At 61.3% G+C, this 11,172-nt stretch overlaps 1 protein-coding gene across 1 annotated transcript in view; it reads right to left on the reverse strand.

The window, feature by feature from the left end:
- PLXNA1 (plexin A1) overlaps positions 1-11,172 on the reverse strand; it is a 49,115-nt gene that overhangs the window by 34,094 nt on the left and 3,849 nt on the right. The gene's annotated exons all lie outside the window — the stretch shown is intronic.

Genomic DNA, 11,172 nt, shown 5'->3' on the forward strand with positions numbered 1-11,172 from the left:
AGCCATCCAGCAAGCTGAAAATGACACCAGGAGCCCTAAGGTGGGGTGTCCTGGAGGCAGGGGCATCCCCGCAGAAAGGGAGTGGGGGAGGCAAGCGTCTCATCAGCATGGAAATGTATTCCAGATCCCAAACACACTGGGCGCTAATTAGCCAGCTCCTCTCTGCTGCAGCCTACGATGCTGCAAGTATTTTTAGTTGCTTTTACCAAACAAATGTATTTAATTAACAGAGAGACCCAGGGGGCTTTCCAGAGACGGGATTCACGGGGCGTGTCCGCCCAGTTCTGCCATCCTGGCAGGCTCTCACGGCAGGGCCTGCTCCCTGCCCACCTCGTGACCAGCCTGGTCCCCCACTCCCTCAGGGTCAGTCCACCTTCCCACCTCCATATTGGGGTGGGGGTCCAGACCCAGACTTGGCATAGTAGCCCTTGTGACCCCAAAGTGTCAGGGCAGGGCAGGTCTGAGGGGCGAGGGCCAGCAAAATCCCCCAGCTTGAGCCAGCTCCGTCGGGCCTGGGCTGAGGGCAGCCAGCCAGGGTGGGGCGCTGTGTCTCTGGGCCAAAGAGGCTGCTGGCTGCGGGGGAGGGGGCGGGCCACATTCCTGAGAGCTCCGCTGGCCACCCCCCACATCCGCTCAGCTGCCTCCCCACCAAGCAGGCTTAAGTCAAACCAGACCCGGAAGAGCAGCAGTGGAGCCCAGAGCTGGGCAGGGGAGGAGGTGGCCCCGCTGGGCTGCTGCAGGGGCTGGGCCTGCAGTTGCCCAAAGGGCTGTGGCCCTGGGCCTCTGAGAGGAGGGTATGTGGGGAGAGAGGCAGCTCAGAAGCAGCAAGGGCCACAGCAGCCCAGCACCCCTGTGGGGAGGCCTGGACCTGACCCAAAGCTGCACCCGGGCTGCCCCACCCACACCCACCCTGCCATGCGGCCAGAGCAGGAGGAGTCCTCTTCCAAACCCGCTGCAGAAGGCTCCACAAGCCTTCTGCCCTGCTCTGGTCAGCAGCCAGAAGGCAGGTACTGCTCACAGAAGCTCAGGCAGACACCAGCCAGGACGAGTCTGCTTGGGTCCAACCCCAGCTCAGATACCTCCTAGCTGTGGGACCCAGGTGAGGTGCCGAACATCTCTCTGCCTGTACCCCCACCTGTGAAATGGGGATGACACATCCTTACAGAGCTGTTCTGAGGATTAAAGGACCAAACCAGCATGCCCAGCAGAGCGGGGGGACACGGGGCGGTTCCACAGCAATCACCAGAGTGCCAGGCACAGGGCCCTGGAAAGTTGGCCTGAGACAGGAAGGCAAGGAGTGGGGGCCAGGGGTGGGGTATGGGGAACCCAGCACTCAGGCCCAGTTTCCAACCTGAAGGACTGCAGACAAGACTCTAGAATCCTTCCAAAGCCCTGGCCCTTGCCTCACGCCCCTCCTTGCAGCCAACCTGAAGCCTAGGACCAGCCCCTCTCACTCACCACCAGGTCCATGGCCCCTCCCCTGGTGCCCCAGGCCCACCTCTCTCTCCGTCTGGCAGCAGGACTTCATCAGCCCTGGCCACTCAGCATGCAGAGGTGCTCGAGGCATTTGCACGAGGTGTGATGGGAGAGGGACCAGCGTCCTGCCACCATGCCCACCAGTGGCCATGCAATGCCCTGCCCAGCCTGCCAGCCCTTGCCCCACTCAGGGCTAGGACCATCTGGGCTGGGGCAGACGTCACACCTAGGGACTACCCCAGCCAGCAGGGGGCACACAAGCTCCAAGACCTGAGCAGGTGCGCGGGGAACACAGAGGGGCAGCCCTCTTCTCCAGGGTTGAGAGGGGAGGAAGCAACTGGAGTCACAGGCTGGGCAGGGGAGGGAGGCCCGCCCCAGGCTTCAGAATCGCCTGCTCCCACCCCTACCCCACCCGGCAGGGGGCACCCAACAGCTGCTCACACGTCCAGCTGTCCATCTGCCACGTACCCATCTGTCCACCCACCTGCCCCAGCACTGGACCACCCCCACCCTTCACACACACAGGCCAGGCCCAGGGAGGCAGGCCCAGGGAGAGGCTCCTGCAAGACCACAGAGGACATTTCTGGAGGACACAGAGTAAGCGAGGCATTAGGAGGCAGCCGCGGCAGAGGACAACGACACGGGCAGCAGGCCACGGCTCAGGCTCAGCGGGGTCCCTGTGTGCTGTAGGGGGGCACCCAGCCCAAAATAGCAGTTCCTAGGACATGCTTCCTGCATTCTAGCCGATGTTCAGGTTGAAGGATCCATGCAGCTCAGTCAGCTGTCAGCCCAGGAGGTAAACTGAGGCTTACATAGTACTTGCCAGAGGAACCCAGGACCCTCGACCCCAGTTGCACCTGGGGGGCACAGAGTCTGCCGCAAAAGTGGGAGGTGGGAGCCAGCACTCACCAGGAGGGCATTCCAGGAGAGCAGGAGTGCAGGGATACAGACAGCAGGGCGGGCCTAGGGCTAGAGTGGCTGGCAGGACAGCAGAGCACATGGCAGCCATGAGCCCACATGCCGGCCATGAGCCCACATGCCGACGCCCACACCCCAGCCACAGCTGTCCACTTGAGGGCCACCCACCTGGAGGCGGCCCACCCTTGAGGCAGTTGGGCCCAGCAGCCTCTCCCCACACCAGCTGGGCAGCTGGCAGAGCACACAGTAAGCTTGAGGTGTCCCAGGCAGGGGGCCAGGCCGGGGTACTCCCTGGAATCCTCTCTTACCTCCAGCTGTCACCTCTGCTCTGCAAATCTTTCCCCAAAGACCACTAGAACCTTCTACAACTGACCCCAACAGCCCCCTTACTATTCCCACTACAAAACCCTGGCAGAGGCACACCTAGCCCTGCTCAGGAGCTCCCTCAGCCTGTGGCACCCTGCCCCATGCCTGCTGAGGGGTACACTCCCTTCACCCACAGGGCATCAGCGGAGCCACCTAGGCTCCCTGCCATGTCAACCAAGCTTTGTCGGGTGCTGGCTGGGGGGACACAGGCTGCCCCCACACAGCTTCTGCTTGGACCTTAGTTCTTGGAGTCCCCTATCCTACCTGGGGAGCCAACCCTGGATTCTGAGCTGAGGCACAAGGGTGGGCAGCGACTTGACAGGCCAGGCCCCAGTGGCCTCTCAGGGCCAGGCCAGGCATGGAACAAGCACCTACCACTGCCATGGGGCTCGGGACCCTTGTCAAATGGGCCAGGGAGCAGGTTCCCCTCCTTCACCCCAGGACACACACATCTCTGCAGAGGAAGCCCTAACCAGGATCAAGAGGAGGCAGTCAAGGGGGACAGTGGGAGGGAGGACCGAGCCCCAGGCTGGCCCGACCGGCTGCTCCCGCTTCCATCACCCCCACAGCCCTGGCCAACTGCTTCGAGCAAGCAGCTGAGGGCCTGGCCAGGTCAGCTGTCCATCCAGTCCAGAACCAACAAAGGGCCCATTCTCCAGGCTGAGGGCAGGCGGGGGCGCCGAGGAGGTTGTCTGGGCCGCCCAGGCTGTGTGCCAGGACCGGCACGCGCCCTAGCCGCCCAGAGGCAGGGGGCTGCCCAGCTTGGCCATGACCTGGCAAGGGAGATTCACCCTGTTCTGTCCACCCTACCAGCCCTCACCTCCCTGCCTATAAGTGTGGGTACACTGGCGGAACTGACTCCTGGCCTCTGGGGGAAAGGATTGGATGAGACGGGGGATGGGCAGGGAACCAGGGACAGCAGCCAGCAAGGTGGCCACAGTGCATAGGCCTCACGGGCCTCTTAGTCCTTCTGCAGAGGTGGCTGCCAAGGCTGTCCCCAGTTTGAGGTTGGCCAGAAGGGGCTGCCAAGGGGCAGGAGTCTCTGCCCCCTCCTTTCAGAATCTCCAAAGGAGCAAAGAGCTACCCCCCCCTTCTGTCTCCTAAGCTAAGGCCCTAGAGATCAGCTGAGGCCCTAGAGGTCAGCTGCCGGACACGTCCTCACCTCTCACGGGACTCCCCTCTCCTCCAGCTGGAAGCAGGCTACAGGCCCCCTTCCTGGGACCCACCATCCTCAGAAAGGCCAACAGGAACTCGATACCAAAAAAGCAATTAGTGATTTCCTCTTGGCAGTAACTGGGTAATTAAAACGTGATTTGCAGAAAACCTGATGACTAGAATTGGGCCAGATACACCTGTTGTGGGGGAGGGTCCCAGGAATTCCATCTTTCCCACTCCCAACCCCCACCACACAGGGGAGAGCAAGAACCGAGAAAGTCAGGGTCCCGGCAGGTAGAGGAGAGCCAGGGCTGCCTCAGACAGGCTCCAGCCCACTCCAGCTGCTATCTCTCTGTGAGCAGTGACCTCCTTGACCTTTGGTCTCCTCATCTACTGACGTCCAACTCACAAGGCTGTGTGAGAATCAGGAGCTCATGTTTCCAAAGAGGGTGTGGGCATGTTGCTTGGAAGCCACCTGGAGGCAAACCCTCCAAAGCCGGACACTGCCGTGGGCAGAGGCACACAGTACCTGGGATTCTAACCTGCTGCTATGGGGGCCAACCCATGTCAGGTAATCACATGGCCTCAGTCACACACCACTCCCGGGAACTGTCCTAACCTGGAACTTGGCTGGGTCCCCCACCAAGCCGAGGCTGTCACTAGCACCAGGTCCCAGCGGGAGATGCAGCCGCAATGCACCAGCCCCAACGTCTTCATCTCAAATCTGGGAGCCAATCGTTGTCCTCCCTCTCCTCTTCCTGCCTAGGACCTCAATGTCACCTCCAATCCTGACCCTGAGTGCTCGCCATGTAGTCCTGGGCCCTCACAGGTCCATGTCACCATCTACCCCCATTCAGCTGGTCCTTTAAATCCCCCAGTTCCGTGCTCCACCACATTGACCCACCACACATAGGACAGAGTGCCCGAGGCAGCCCCTGAGGCTCCGGTGCCCCCCAACAAGGCACTGCTCAGTTCCCAGCATGCACTGGGACACCTCTGAGTTTTGGCCCTGCTGTTTCCTGCCCCTTGAACACCCTTCCCAGAAGACACCCCAGCTCCTGGACTGTCCCAGCTTCCAAGTTCATTGCTGTGCCACCAGGGGCTCCCACACCACAGCCCCTACAGTGGGCAAGCCCTGTCTGCCTGTGAGGGAGGAGGACTGCCCACCGTGGGCACTCATGAGGCTGCTCCTGCCAGGCTGGCCATGGTCCTGGCACACTCAGGAAGGGCCTGAGGAGGCCACTGCTGGCCTGCACCCAAAAGCAGCATTCTTATCCAAGGTGCCCAGGTACCCAAGCCCGGGCTAAGGCTCGACCAGCAGGTGACCCTGCCAGCCACTGGGAAGCAGGAGCAATGTGCCACCAGCTCTGGAATGAGTGGCTGGAATGGCACAGTTTACACCCGCAAGGTGAACAAGATGTCCCTCCCTGTGTCCTTGTGGCTCATCCCACGGTGGCCAGCTACACCCTGGAGAAGTAGAAAGAAGGTAGCATGTGCTCCAGGAGGCATGAAGTCTGCAAGACACCGACAATGCCATCTGAGGGGGCATGGGAGCACTGCCTTGGCCCACAGAGAACAGCAGGCTGCTGGGTCCCCTCTCTTCCCACCAAGGTCACCCAAGGGATGCAGTACAGACAGACCCCACGGTCCACCCAGGAGTACCCATTGTGCACTGTGGACCCTGTACCCTGCCAGGCACTGCACCAGGTCCTCAGAATAGCAACAGAGACAGACCGAGAGACTCAAGGGAAGGAGAACAGAAACTGGCATCCGAGCTCCCAGGCAGAAGCCCAAGAGCAGTCCACCCCTGCAACCACCAGAATCCTGCACGCAGCGGTACTTATAGCAGACCCATAGAACAGCGCCATGTCCGTCCAGCAGAGACAGACCGCATGGCCATGTATCTGGAACACACAAGGACAAGGAGCAGACCTCAGTCACCCAATAGTGAGGCTGGCCATGCCAACACCGAGCAAAGGAAGACACAAGAAAACGTACTATAATTCAGCTCAAACAGCAGCCGAGAGGGAGGTCAGCTGGTGCAGTTACGCTGGGAAGGACGACTGGAGGAGGCTGTCGGGGACAGTGGGCACTGTGTGTTCTTCAGTGATGCACCCTCAGTTGTGCACATTTCTGTGTCACTTCCGAGTGGGCATCCATCGCCAGCTGACCACACAGGACCTGGGACCCTCCCACACTGTGGGCACAGGAGTGCTCCCAACCCAGAACGTTGGCAGTGCTGGCTGCCCCGTGGAGCAACCGCAGGCCAGGAGGGCTAGGTGCTGAAATCGACTTCCTGGCCCATCCCCCACCACAAGATGCAGCTCCACAGCTGGAGCAGGGGAGCCCCCCTGTAGCTCAGGGGCTGGGGCCCAGTGCTACAAGCATCCCTCTCAGGCTGGGCTGTCCCTGTGTGGTCCCTGGCACTAGCCCGTGGTGATGCTCCCAGGACAGTCTCTCACTCATTCCCTGCAGACCCTAGGCAGGAGGCTCAGTGGGAACCTGAGAACAGGCCCGAGCTGCCTGTATCTGCAGTGGGCATCTGCATGGACTGAGATGCATGCGACTGTCAGAAGTTCTGAAAGCCAGAATTCTAACTGGGGTCTGGTGGAGGTGACAGGGGTGCAAAGGGCTGGAAGCCCCTAGAGATGCAAGGGCCTCTATGGGGAGCTAATGCCACAGGGCTCATAAGCTCTTAGAGACTCAGTTGCTGGAGGGCCTGCCTCCACAAATCCCCTCAGCGGTGAGGAAGCACGTGGGCTCAGGCCAGGTGTAGGCATGGCTGCTCGGGAGCCAGGAGACGCTGCAGCACGAGGGCCTGTGTGCAGAGACAGGGACTGGCTAGGCTAGGAGGGACACTGAGCATCGCAGCTGCAGCCTCCATATGGGGACTGATGCAGGGAGACCATGGCCTGATGGGGCCCCGCCCCAGGAGGAACGTTGACCTCAGGGCCTCCTAGTACACCCAGCATCCCAGGAAGGAAACCAAAGCTCCAAAGGGCAGGGCTCCACCAGGACAGTCTTCTTTGCTGGCCAGGCTCCCAGATGAGCCCAGGCCCAGCCCCAGAGCCAGGTGGGTGCCCTTCCCTGAGCTGCTCAAGGCCACAGTGCAAGTCTCCAGGCCACAAACTGGTGGCCCACCAACTTGAGTTGGCCCATAATCTTTCTTAAAATGCAGGTTGGCAGCCCATGATTAACAATCAAGAGCGCTCACACAAAGTAAAGATTTCCAGATTCTTGGAAAGCTGGAGGCTCGGGCAGACGGGCCCATGATAATACCTGGCACATCACCAGAATGATCAGGGCTGTGCCTCGGATGGAGACTGGCTCCTTGCAGCCTGCAGTAGTGGCAAGATCAGTGGGGGGCTGGCCCAGGGTACCCCACACCCGGCCCAGGGGGCAGGGACTCTCCCCACCTTTTCTTGGGGGGACTGCTCTGCAGGAGTCCAGGGCCTGGACCCACCCCTGGGGACACCTGGGCTAACCTACAGGAAAGAAACTAGGGGCTGTCCTTGGGATCTCCTGCAGGGTCCAGGGTCACCAGAGGCCACAGGGGAAGCTGTGGCTCTGGGGGAGGACTGGGGCTCTGGGGGAGGACGCCCAGGGGGAGTTCAGACTGCCTCTAGGGAGGGAGGGGGCAGGTGGCAGGCAGGGTTCAAGGGAGGGAGGTGAGGAAGCGGCACCCCAGCCAGTCCTGAGCAGCTGAAGCTGGCAGGTCTTAAATAAATCGGCTACAATTTTACACAACAACAAGTTTGGCAGCAGCTGGCCTAGGGCCAGCCAAGCCCCTGGAGCTCCCCCGATGCTTTTAAGCCCAGTAAAGACCAAGTCTGGGAACGTAGGGGAGTGGCCAACACAGCCGGCCTGCCAGGGCTGGTAGTGGGCTGGGGGTCTCCAGGGCAGCTCCAGCATGCAGAGAGGGCAGGAGGCGGGAGCACGGCAGAGGACCCAGGCCTGGGACAGCCTCCTGGGAAGGAGGAGCCTCAATGTAAACAGGGAGGAAGGAGCCTGAGGACTGGCCCCTCCTCAAGGCTCTGAGAGCAAGAGGTAGCCAGAGCAGTCCACCAGGGAGGGTGCTCAGCAGTGCGCTGGAGCAGAGAAGACCCCAGCCCTCCTCACCCTGGTCCGGACCCTGGACCTCAGTCACCCACATCCAGGCTGGGTCATGCCCACGCAGGAGAGAAAACGGGAAGTGAGAATCCTGCTGCCAGCTGGCTGAGTCCCAGCAAGAGAAGGCCTCCGTGGCCAGCAGAGAGCAGGCGTCCTTCACAGTGGGTCAAGGCCTGAGGCCTCACAGTGAGACCTGCAGGAGATTATAGAGTCAGGGCAGGCAGGGCGGAACTCGAACTCCAGCCAGCCCAGGAGCACATGAGGGTGGGGCCCTCCCTTCTGGTCCCTTGCTGGCGGGCCCAGCATCCTCTGCTGATGCAGCCTGTGGTAGGAAATCAGGCGCAGGGCACCACAGGAACTAGGGAACAGGGGAGGCAGACAGGGCCCGGGGGGCCCCCGTCCTCAAACATGTGCACAGCAGCTAGAGCCCCTTACAAAAGGTCTGAGGGCAAGGGAGCGAGCCAGATGGCCGAAGTCCTGGGGCTACAGAAAGACCCTCCAGGTCGGCAGCTCAGGGCAGAAGTGGGGGGCACTGAAGAGAGGGGTCACCTTAGCAGAGTCTACCCTCTGAGAATTCTGCCCATCCCTGCAGGACCCTCTCCAGGAAACAGCGGGAAGAGCAAGGACCCTGGAGCTGGCAACCCTGGGCACATACCTAAACTGCTCTGTGACTCAGTTTCCCCATCTGGCAAACAGATGACAGAATTGTCATAAGGCCTATGAAAGGTGCCAGTACATGGTGAGCACTCACTGCATGCCCTTGACAGAAGCAGAAACACGTCAGGCTCAGGTGGTGTTTAGAGAAACTGAGGTTCAGAGAGGCTGGACAGCTTGTCAAGATCACACAGCTAGTGAGGGAGGCTGAGGCCCACACAGGACTCACACTCAGCCATCTGCACGACCCACACAGGACATGCACAACTGCTCGGCAGTTTCAGGGCAGGCCACTCACTGACATGACTGTGCCTGTGTCCTGGGGGGCAAAGCAGGGCACGTTTTGCCTGGAGAGTCTCCAAACAAAACGCAGATCCAAGTTCCCAACTCACAGATTCTGCTATAACCAAGCCAGCAGCCCCCAGGTACAGCTGACCCCAGAGGCCCCCAAAGGGTGCCTTCCACTCACACACTGCAGAGTACTCAGCCTGGATGTGCTTGGGGGTAGAGGAAGGTGGTACTCAGGATGAGCTCTAGGAGGCAGGTGAGGACACCTTGAGCTTCGAGGACATGGGGCTCTGAAGGGAAAGGGCCTGGCCAGGGTCACATGGCAGAGACTCCAATGTCAGGCCCATGAGGACACTCAACCTCAACCTCCCCAGCTACACTGCCCAACAGCTGCCCACATACCACATCTCAAGGAGGGGCCGGGCCCAGGGAAGAGAGGACAGGAGGACAGACTCCACTTCCTGCCTGCCCACCAGCCCTGAGTCTGGGAGGCGGGGGAGAGGCGGTGGAACCTCTGGCTGTGGGTATCCCAAGCCCTACCCATAGGCACAGCCTCTTCTCACAGACAGGCCAGGCCCAACTCCATGGTCCCATGCTCTGGGCCCCAGTTTCCTCTCTGTGGAACTGGGGTGGCGAGGCAGGGGAACACAACCAACTAAGACAACAGGAACAACTGCGTCCTGACCTCTCCCCAGCCAAAGCTTCCATCCATATGCTGCCCTTGGGGCATGGGAGAATACGTGAGGAGGCAGAGGCTGGAGAAACCTGTTCTCCCAGCTGCACAGGAAAGTCTGTTCTCCACTCCTCAGCCCCTGCTATCAGGGAGACACTACCAGGACCCCAGTTTCTGGCTGGGCAATAGGCTCTAGGGGTCCCACAGTGTCTCCAAGTTGATGGCACTCCGGTTTCCAATCCAACACCCACCTCCAGGGGAACCACAGGCCCAGCGTACTCCTGGGTGTGGGAAGAGGGGTGCCCGCTGGCAGGCAGGGAAGAGGTCTCTTGCTGGGGTCACAGGGAAGTCCCCCACATGGGGCTGGGGTGAGGGCCACATCAGAGGACTTGGACTGTGAAGGCGCAGGGGTCTGAGCCATCCTGCCTCCGCCCCCACCAGCTGGGGTACCTGGCTGTGAAGATTCACAGCCACTGTGAGCAGAAGTAGACAGGGTCCCAAGGCACCACCTACCAGGGGGGCCTTCAGTGAGCACTGGCCTCCACTGGCTCTCAAACCACCAGCAGCCCCCAGCCCAGAGCCACAGAGGAAAAGTTAAGGCTGAGGGGTTCCTTCCCAGAGATCACAGAGCCAGCAAGTGGCAGGGCACCATTCCCAGGGCAATCACCATGGTAGAGCAGGGAGACCAGGCACGAGAGCTGAAAGCTGTGGAGGCCCTGGCTGGCACCAGGCCCGGCCCCACACACGGGAACATGGGGTGGGAGGCTGTGTCAGCACCAGGCCTCAGGGTGGCTGGTATTCCACCCCGGGCCCCCTGTTCGCTGGCCCTCCGGGTCACCCGGGCACCCCCACCTTCAGTCTTCCTGGGAGCCATCCACATGGGGCCACCCTCCAGAAAGCACACCCCACCCAGCTTTGTACCCAGCTCTGTCAGCCCAGCTTTCCTGGGAGGGAAAGGAGAACCTAGAGGTCCAAACAAGCCATTCCCACAGCACCAGTCCCTCACCCATGGGCCCAGGAGGTGGCCCTGAGCTCCAGCACCAGCCGATGGGGGGGCACTACCCTTGCCCTGTCCTTGGCCCTGCTGTCTCATGCAGGGCAGGGTGGGTGGGAGGCAGGGCGGAGGCTTCCTGCCCTGCGGAGTGCTGCCTCAGCAGACATTGGATCTCCCAGGGCCTTGGAAAGGGACCCGGAGGGGAGGGGGCTGTGCAGGCCTGCCCTGCCCCCACTGCCTGCACAGACTCCCCAGGAGGACACCCTGTGCCCTTGGAAAGGCCTCAGGGTCCTTGGGCCCTGCACAAGCTCCTGCGAGGCCTTGCAAGGTCCTTGCTTAGTGGGACTAGGGCCAGCCACAGGCAGAAGAAATAGCCCCGTGGGAGGCAAGGGTGTGTGGCCTCCAAGGTCCCTGGGCTTGGCACAGGATGAGGCCCCCGACTCCGCATACACCAAACCCGGCCTCCCATGTCACAGAGAGCAATGCTGTCCCCTCAGCCTCGAAGGAAGCCTCCACACATTTCCCCTACCCCCCCCCC

The sequence above is a fragment of the Carlito syrichta genome, unplaced genomic scaffold, assembly GCF_000164805.1.
Source record: "Carlito syrichta isolate Samal-C Ts95f unplaced genomic scaffold, Tarsius_syrichta-2.0.1 Scaffold307349, whole genome shotgun sequence".
Taxonomy (NCBI): Eukaryota; Metazoa; Chordata; class Mammalia; order Primates; family Tarsiidae; genus Carlito; species Carlito syrichta.